Below are 8,652 nucleotides of genomic sequence, written 5' to 3'. Positions count from 1 at the left end.
CAGTTAGTGGACAGTATTCTGTGTTTTCCTCTAATGGGGGTGGGTGGGTAAGGGCCTCGCAAACACGCAGCGAGAATTAGTCATAAGGTTCCACAGAGGACTGGGCTGGAGACCTGAAAGCAAACACATGGGTATGTAAAATCATCAGGAGAGGAGCTCCCGCCTTGGTTCAGAGGGTTAAGAACACAACTAGGAGCCATGAGGATGCAGGTTCGATCCCTGGCCTCCATCAGTGGGTTAAGGAACTGGCATTGCCATGAGCTGTGGTATAGGTCATAGATGGGGCTCAGATTCCGTGTGGCTGTGGCTGCAGCAGCTGCAGCTCTGACTCAACACCTAGCCTGGGAACTTCCATATGCTGCAGGTGCGGCCCTAGAAAAAAGAAAAAAAAAATTGTCAGGAGTTACAACTCACGCAGATGAATCCGAACAATACCCTCTCAGCAAAGGATACAGGAGATTTCAGACCTCCTACCTCCCCAGTTCCTCACAGAGACAGGCCCTGAAAGGGTTGCGTTGGTACCTGGAGCTCGTGGGGAGCCCCCAGGAAGAGCTTCCCGAGCCCCAGACTCCAATCCCATCTCTGCCAGCACAAGTCCCTTGCAGGGCTGCAAAGACAGCCTTTGACCAGCCAGGTTTCGCGAATCTGGCATCCACTTCCGGGCACTTTTCATCTTGCACGTCCTTCAGGGGGCGCATCACCCAGGCTGCGCCTCCCCATGGATGGTCACTCTGCCGCCACCCGGCAGTGAACTTGGGCCTTGAGTTCTCCCCTGTGGGACAGAGCCTGAGAGGGGTGGACCCTGTGAAGGTCTCTTCAGCCCATGGGCGTTGCCCACACAAAAGAGAGAATCCTTTGGGAGAATCCTCTGGGGTGACTCACTTTGGGCGAGACGCGCGACGTGAGCTGCTTGGGACTCTCCAGAGGTGGTCCAGCAGATTCGCTAGGGACTCCTGGGCAAATTGCTTTCCTGCTGGTTGGCTTAGAACAAGCGGCAGGGTCACTTAGAAAACAGGGACAGGGACCCACTTGTCCCACTCCCGCTGGGTGAGCAGGCTCGGGTGAAGTACAAGTTTCAGCTCAGATCCCCACCACAGCTCTCTCCCGCTGCAATCTCTTGGAGCCTCGGTGTTTCCATCTGTAAAAGGGGGAGAGGGACTGCCGCCCTCGGGGTTTCTGTGAAGATGGCCGGAGACACCAAGGGTTCCCCCGACTAGTTCGTTCACATCTGCGCCCCCCCCTCCACCTCCCACCAGGGCGGAGGAGGAAGAGCAGTTTGAGAGGTTCCCTCCACTCCCCCACCCGCCCAGCTGGGGAGCTGGATCTTACTGCCTCCAGGAGAATGATATCCTGGTCACTATTTTTTCCTTGCTTTCCAGCTCCATAGCTGTGTGCAGCCCTGGGGTGGGGAAGGCGGGGGGCTGGGGGCCCCCGCCGGTGAATGGGGTGGATTGTGCTGACTTTACCTTTTCCCTCAGCCTGGATCAAAGTGGGAGGAGGCTCCAGAGGAAGGAAAACGGCCTCGTTTCCAACCAGCCTGGCTTCCTCTCTCTTCACCTGCCAGAGGCTACAAGATCCCAGCGACAGAAAATGGCCTGGAGGCTGTGACACGGGAGAGGCAGGGGCTTGGGCGGGCACCCACCTGGGTGGGCACCCACCCCCCGCTCAGATCAGGGCTCTGGGTCGATAAGAAGAAACTTAAAAGCTGGGCTTTCTTAATTCCTTTTCTCTGTGGCTGCTTCCCACCCCTCCCCCGTCCCCTCCCTCCTCTCTCCCTGTTCACCCCGCAGACGGGCACGGCTGGCAGTACTCACTCGTGCCCACTCTGCGCAGGCTCCGGGCACAGCAAGTTGGTTAAACTGGGGGTTCCTGATGCCCTCCTGCCCTCCTAGGGAAGGTGGCCACAGAAGCAGGTCACTCTGATCAGGTAACTTGGGACCCAAGGCCTGGGAGAGACACAGACACCTGCTTGGGGCCCTGGATAAGGGTTCTGGTGAAGCTTGGGATCTCTCCTGGGGGCCTTGAAGATCTGACTGTTGGTCGTCCTCCCCTCTCTTCCGGAAGCCCTCTGTTCCCCCTTCCGTGCTGATGCAGCACTGCCCTCCCGGCCAATGCCCCGGGGCCCAGACCTTGTCCCGTGACCTCCCAGCGGAGCCTGTGTGATGCTGGATGCTGTCACTCACTCATCGACATGAGAAAGATGGCGAGGGGTGATGGTGGGAGCCACACCATTGGGGTTGGGCCTCATCTTGGCCACTGCCCGGCTGCACAACTTGAGACAAAGTAGTGAACCTCTCTGGCCCTACTTGTCTTATCTGTCCACTGGCCATGAATGTGCTCGGCTTGGGAAATGAATGCTAAGGTAGGCAGTGAGCCTCACAGAAATACACTGAGGGAGCAGCCCAGTTGTCATGGTCTCAGGCCTCACTCTGGGTGTCCTGGTCCCCGGGGGGGCCTGAGAAGCAGTGCATTGCAATCCCCATGGCGGAGCACCCCCAAGCTGGCCGTGGTGTGGGTCAGGCTGCTGCTTACTTGCCCAGCTTCTGGCCAAAGAGGGACCCTGCAGTATGCTTGGCCAAGACACCTGCCCCGATGGGCTGTGTGCACTAAAGAGGGGACCTGAGCTGTGGCAGAAACCCACCCATCCTCCCACCCACTCCATGCCCAGCCTGGGTGCCCAGGTGCAGGGCAGCGGCCAGAGGAACGAGGAGATGAATGTGACTGCCTTTTACAGCCCAGACAAGGCTGATGTGATGTAGGAGTTCCCATTGTGGCTTAGTGGGTTAAGAACTCAACTAGTATCCATGAGGATGCAGGTTCGATCCCTGGCCTTGCTCAGTGGGTTAAGGATCCGGAATTGCTGTGAGCTGCAGCATAGGTCTCATACACGGCTTGGATCTGGCATTGTTGTGGCTATGGCTGTGGCTGGCAGCTACAGCTCCAATGCCACCCCAGGCCTGGAAACTTCCATATCCCTAAAAAGACAAAAAAAAAAAAAAAAAAAAAAAAGCTTGCAATGTAAATATTATGGTACCTTTTTTATAGATAAAAGCTAAGAGTTCAGTGATGCTTTCTTGATCTTGCAGCCTGCCTCGCCATGCTGATGGCAAAGCTGGGCTCTCAGCAGAGCTGGCACAGGAGGCCCTGCCAACATCCAGGGGTCCCTTTTCCAAATGGCTCTTGCAGGCTCAGTTCCCGCAAATGAGACAACCAGGGGCGAATAGCGCAGGCCTGGGTCCCCAGCGCCAAATCTTCCTCCTGTCCAAAAGGGCCCCACCTGCCACCTACACCCAGCTTCCTCATGGCCCACTCCAGAGCCAGGCAGGAGAGTGGGCCGTCTCAACGGCGCTGAGTCCCGGCATCCCACGCTTGAACCCCCCCAGCCATATGCTTACTAGCTGGGAAGTCTTGGGGGGAATTGTCTCATCCTCCCGAGCCTCACTTTTCCATCTGCAAAATGGGATAAGCACAGTGTCCCCCGAGAGGAGGATCTAGATGAACTGAGATGGCACATGTCAAGTTTCAGCTCCCAGGTCATGTGCACACTTGTTAGGCGTTCACTCGGTTATTTGATGCCCAGAGTCTCCTCCTCCCTCCTTAGATGCCCTTAGGGGCTGGAGAAGGCTGCTATAGGGCAGGGAAGGCAAGGGAAGGGGGCATCAGGTAAGGCTTCACCAGGCCTGGGTTCCCCAAGTTCATAGCCAGGGCTCCCAGCCTCCCCAGGGGCTGACCACCTCTCAACCTCTTTCTCATTTTGCAGTAGAGATCAGGTCAGGAGGGGCTGAGCCAGAGCTTGAAAGTCTCTGGGAATCACAGAACCCTGCTGGGTCTTACCTTTCTTTTCTTCTTTTTTGCTCTTTAGGGCTGCACTCACGGCGTACGGAGGTTCCCAGGCTAGGGGGTCACACTGGAACTGCAGCTGCCGGCCTACGCCACAGACACAGCCATGCAGGATCCGAGCTGCATCTGCGACCTACACCACAGCTCATGGCAATACCAGATCCTTCACCCACTGAGCGAGGCCAGGGATAGAACTCACAACCTCATGGTTCCTAGTCAGATTTGTTTCTGCTGCTCCACAAAGGGAACTCTGGTTCTTACCTTTCTGACAGGTCGGTGTCCAAATTCAGCTGGTTGGTAAATATTTTTTCTTGTTTTGTCTTTTCATGGCTGCACCCGTAGCATATGGAAATTCCCAGGCTAGGGGTTGAACCAGAGCTGCAGCTGCCGGCCTATACCACAGCCCCAGCAATGCCAGATCCAAGCTGTGTCTGCGACCTACACCACAGCTCACAGCAAGGGCGGATCCTTAACCCCCTGAGTGAGGCCAGGGATCAAACGCTCATCCTCATGGATACCAGTCAGATTCTTAACCTGCTGAGCCGCAACAGGAACTCCCTGGCTGGTAAATACTTTTCGTATCACCTCTGGTTATAAATCTGATTCAGCTACACTTATTGCTTATTTATGATCTGGTGTTAGGTGATGTGTAGGGGGAGTGACCAGGGTAGCTGAGCTAGCAGGCCCCTCACCCAACTTCAGGTGCTCAGAGGAAAGAGACAGACACACAACCCCCCTGATGCAACACGTCTTCAGACAAGGCCGAGAGTGTCCTGTTTGGAAAGGAGGAGTAAAGAAAGTTTCACAGGAACGAAAGAAGCGATTCACTCTCGCTGATGCTGGTGGAGGTTGAGGGCAATCCTGGAAGACCTCCTGAGGGAGGCATCCTCAGAGGTGAGTGTTGGCGAGTAGGTAGGATTTCTTCTGGTGAAGAAGAAATGTGGGCTCTTTCAGGCTGGGGAAGAAACAAGAGTAAGCAAACCAGCCCTGAAGTGGGCGCTGTGTTTGGTGGAATGTGGGACTTTCTGGAGGAGAAGATTTACGGTGAAACCAGAAAAGACCAGCAAAGTAGAGCTCGTGGTAAAAGGGAGAGAGGCGCTCAGATCTCCTTCTCACGCCAGGGCCTCTGAATCCAATTCCTCAGTCATAAGATGGGGATGAGCCGCATCTTCTCAGAGGAATGCGGGGAGGAAGAGAGAGAGAGGGCAGGTAAGGCTCCTGGTTCATGGTAAGTGCTCACGAAAGCTAAAGCCTTCCAGGCTTTCTCTTCTGTCCACCTTCCTTGCAAGCACAGACGCAGTCCCAACCGCAGGCTCGGCGAATCAGAGTAAGCTGCGGACTTAATTCTCAGGCTAGTGTAAGCTTCAGAAGCCCCAGGGTGCCACTGGATTTAACCAACAAACATTTACAAAGAGAGCGCCGAATCCTCACCACTAGACCACCAGGAAACAAAGACTTATTGAAATATTACGGCGTGCAGCATGCTGGCCCCCTGAGGGGAAATGGTTGTAGTGCCTAGTTCATGGAGCATGCTCAGTAAGGAGAGAGAGAGATGGACAGATGGACAGATGGAAGAAGAGGTGGAGGGGGATGGAAAGGAAGGAGGGGAATGGAGGGAGGGCTCTTGACTAGATAAAGGATGAAGGGGTGGAAGGAAGGATAGCAGGAGAGAGGAATAAAGGGATGAGTAGAGGAATGGAGAGATGGGGAGACTGAAAGTGAGATGGAGAAGCGGATGGAGGGGTGATGGATGGATGGATGGTGGGCTGGAAGAACAGAGGGAAAGATGAATGATTGCCTGGAAGAAGGGATAAAGGGGTGGAAGTTTGAGTGGAGGAATGAGGGAGTGAAAGAGGGAAGGATGGAGAAAGAGATGGATAGATGAAGAGACAGAAAGGTAGAGAGGGACTGAGGAAGGGATAGAGAGGTAGAGAGAGACATGAATGGAGGGAAGAATGAAGACAGGGAGGGAGGGATGAAAGACATGGAGAGATGAATGGATGACTGGATGGGTGGGTGGATGCCTGGGTGGAGGGATGGGTGATGGGATTTAGGGAGCAAGACAAAGATGAATGATTGTCTAAAAGAAGGGATAAAGTGGTGGAATTTTGAGTAGAGGAATGAGGGAGGGATGGAGAAAGAGAAATTGGTAAAGAGATGGAAAGGAAGAGAGGGAGGGAGAGGTAGAAAGAGAGAGAGATGAAAGGAGGGAAGAATGGAGGAAGGAAGGAGGAATGGAAAAATGGCGAGATGGATGGATGGATGGATGGATGGATGGTTGGTTGGATGGATGGATGGATGGATGGATGGATGGATGGTTGGTTGGATGGATGGATGGATGGATGGATGGGTGGATGGATGGATGGATGGATGGTTGGATAGATGGATGGTTGGTTGGATGGATGGATGGATGGATGGATGGTTGGATGGATGGATGGTTGGATGGATGGATGGATGGTTGGATGGATGGATGGATGGATGGTTGGAAGGATGCAGGATGGATAGGGTGGAGACATGCATGGAGAGATAGAGGGCTGCTCATCTTTTAAGGCGCTCACCTTTCTTTACCTGTCCCTGCAGATCCTGGCACAGGGTATACACCTGCTTGATTTCAAGGTAGATATATTTGTTTAACTGAAACCAGTGCAGGTGTGGACATGCTTTGGAAAGTCTGGAGGCCTGGCCACTGCTAAAACATGCCGTTTTCTCTCCTCCTTGGTTGGGAGTGGGAGGTCCTTTGCGGAAGACAAAGAGAAGAGGCAGAAAACTCTGCTGGGGGAGGAGGAGAGGGCAGCTCAGCTGTTCAGTGGAAATGTCCCACCCTGGTGGCATATGGGGAACACGTGGCTCCCTCCCTTCTGGCACCAGAGACGCGTTATGCCAGGAAAGCTGGCAGCCAAGGGCACGAAGCGTTCCCAGAGGGAAATGTTGGCAGTCAGGCAGGAGGCAAAACTTAAAGCTACAGCCTGGAGCTGGCTCTGGAGGGCCCCCAGGGGAACCTGGGAGGCTGGGGGAGGGGGGCTCTGGGCTGCTTGTCCCCTGGGGCACTGGGAACAGTCACCTCCCCCACCAAGGCCTCCAGTAGGGAGCAGACCCCACCCATCCAGATCCTCGGAGCCCACGTAGCCCTGAGGGATCAGTGCTGGGGACAGAGCCTGGGTCTCAATCCGCTCTCCCTCTCGCTCATCATGGGATAGCAAACACATCATTTCTTTCTGGGCCTTTCTGGGCCTCACTTTCCACGTTGTTCCAAACACCATCCTGCTCAGGATAGCTAGTCCATAAGGATGTCTTATCACCAAGTAATAATAAGAGCACTGTCTATTAAGATTTCCAAAAATCCCAGTGTTTTCTATGTAAAGAACTATCCCTTATCTTGAAATCATGCCCGTCTGCCTTTCACGTTGTTGGCATTAAAGAGCACCATTTCTTTGATAAAATAAGGGCTGGAGATGGTAATTTTTTTCAGACAAGCTTTTTTTATTTTCGTAATTTTTTACCAGGTACCCCAAACCCCAAATGGTGAACCCCCAGACAAGAGAATTCCTACAGGGCCTTCCAGAGCTGGGGAGAATTCTGTCTTTGATGCACCCTGTCCTCCTCCTTCCCAGCCCTCCTGCTCCCCTCTCCTCCTCAACCAGGGTCTGGTTTGGTACCTCAATGCCTAAAGCGTCCCTCTCGAACCTTCCACCTGCCTTGGAGGCAGCAGTGCCCTTGGGGTTCTGGAAAGGCAGGAAATGCTCTCTGGGGCCAGAACTGGGCCTTGGCTTCCATAAGTCATCTCAGCCCCATTTGATGCTAAGTTCGCTGCACCCCCACCTCATACCAGACACTCAGCTCACATGGGACCAGTTCACTCCTTTAGGGATCCCGTGACCAGACTCCCAAGAGGCACCCCAGGACAACTCCAGACAGGATAGATGTGGACTGACCACAACTCCCTGTGAATCGCACCACATCTGGAGAGCATCAAGTTCAAGTGCAACAGGAGAGCAGTCCAGTTAAGTTGGGTGGATCAAACCACAGAAGACATGATTGAAGGCTTATGTGCGTCACCACATGTGAACTGGCTGGTCTGGACCCTCCGTGCTCACAGGCCCCTCCAGACGTGGGGGTGGGGAGTCCACTGGAGACAGTGGGAGTTCGGGAATCAGAGGCATGCCCAGGCCAGGCCAGAGCCTTGCTCCCAGAAGCCCCTCTCAGGACCCAGCTCCCCTCTCATTTTCTCTTTTTCCCTAGATCCCCCCACCACTGGTGCCAGCTCTCCTGGTCTCAAAAATTACAAAAGAGGGAGTTCTCGTCGTGGCTCAGTGGTTAACGAATCCGACTAGGAAACATGAGGTTGTGGGTTCGATCCCTGGCTGTGCTCAGTGGGTTAAGGATCCAGCGTTGCCATGAACTGTGGTGTAGGTCACTGACACTGCTTGGATCCGGTGGCGTTGCTGTGACTGTGGTGTAGGCCGACAGCTGCAGCTCCAAGGCAGTCTCTAGCCTAAGAATTTCCATATGTCAGGAGTATGGCCCCAAAAGGAGTTCCTGTCATGGCTCAGAGGAAACGAATCCAACTAGGAACCATGAGGTCGTGGGTTCGATCCCTGGCCTCGCTTGGTGGGTTAAGAATCTGGTGTTGCCGTGAGCTGTGGTATAGGTCACAGACTCGGCTCAGATCCTGAGTGGCTGTGGCTATGGCTGTGGCTATGGCTGTGGCTGGCAGCTGTAGCTCCGATTCGACCCCTAGCCTGGGAACCTCCATGTGCCGCTGGTGCGGCCCTGGAAAAGACAAAAAGCCAAAAAAAAGAAAAAAAGAAAAAA

The sequence above is a fragment of the Sus scrofa genome, chromosome 2 (assembly GCF_054392235.1).
Source record: "Sus scrofa isolate SSC_HxYL_T2T_F1_AM1 chromosome 2, Sscrofa_HxYL_maternal_Yorkshire_Landrace_v2.0, whole genome shotgun sequence".
Lineage (NCBI taxonomy): Eukaryota > Metazoa > Chordata > Mammalia > Artiodactyla > Suidae > Sus > Sus scrofa.
Note: the sequence above shows the minus strand (reverse complement) of the source record.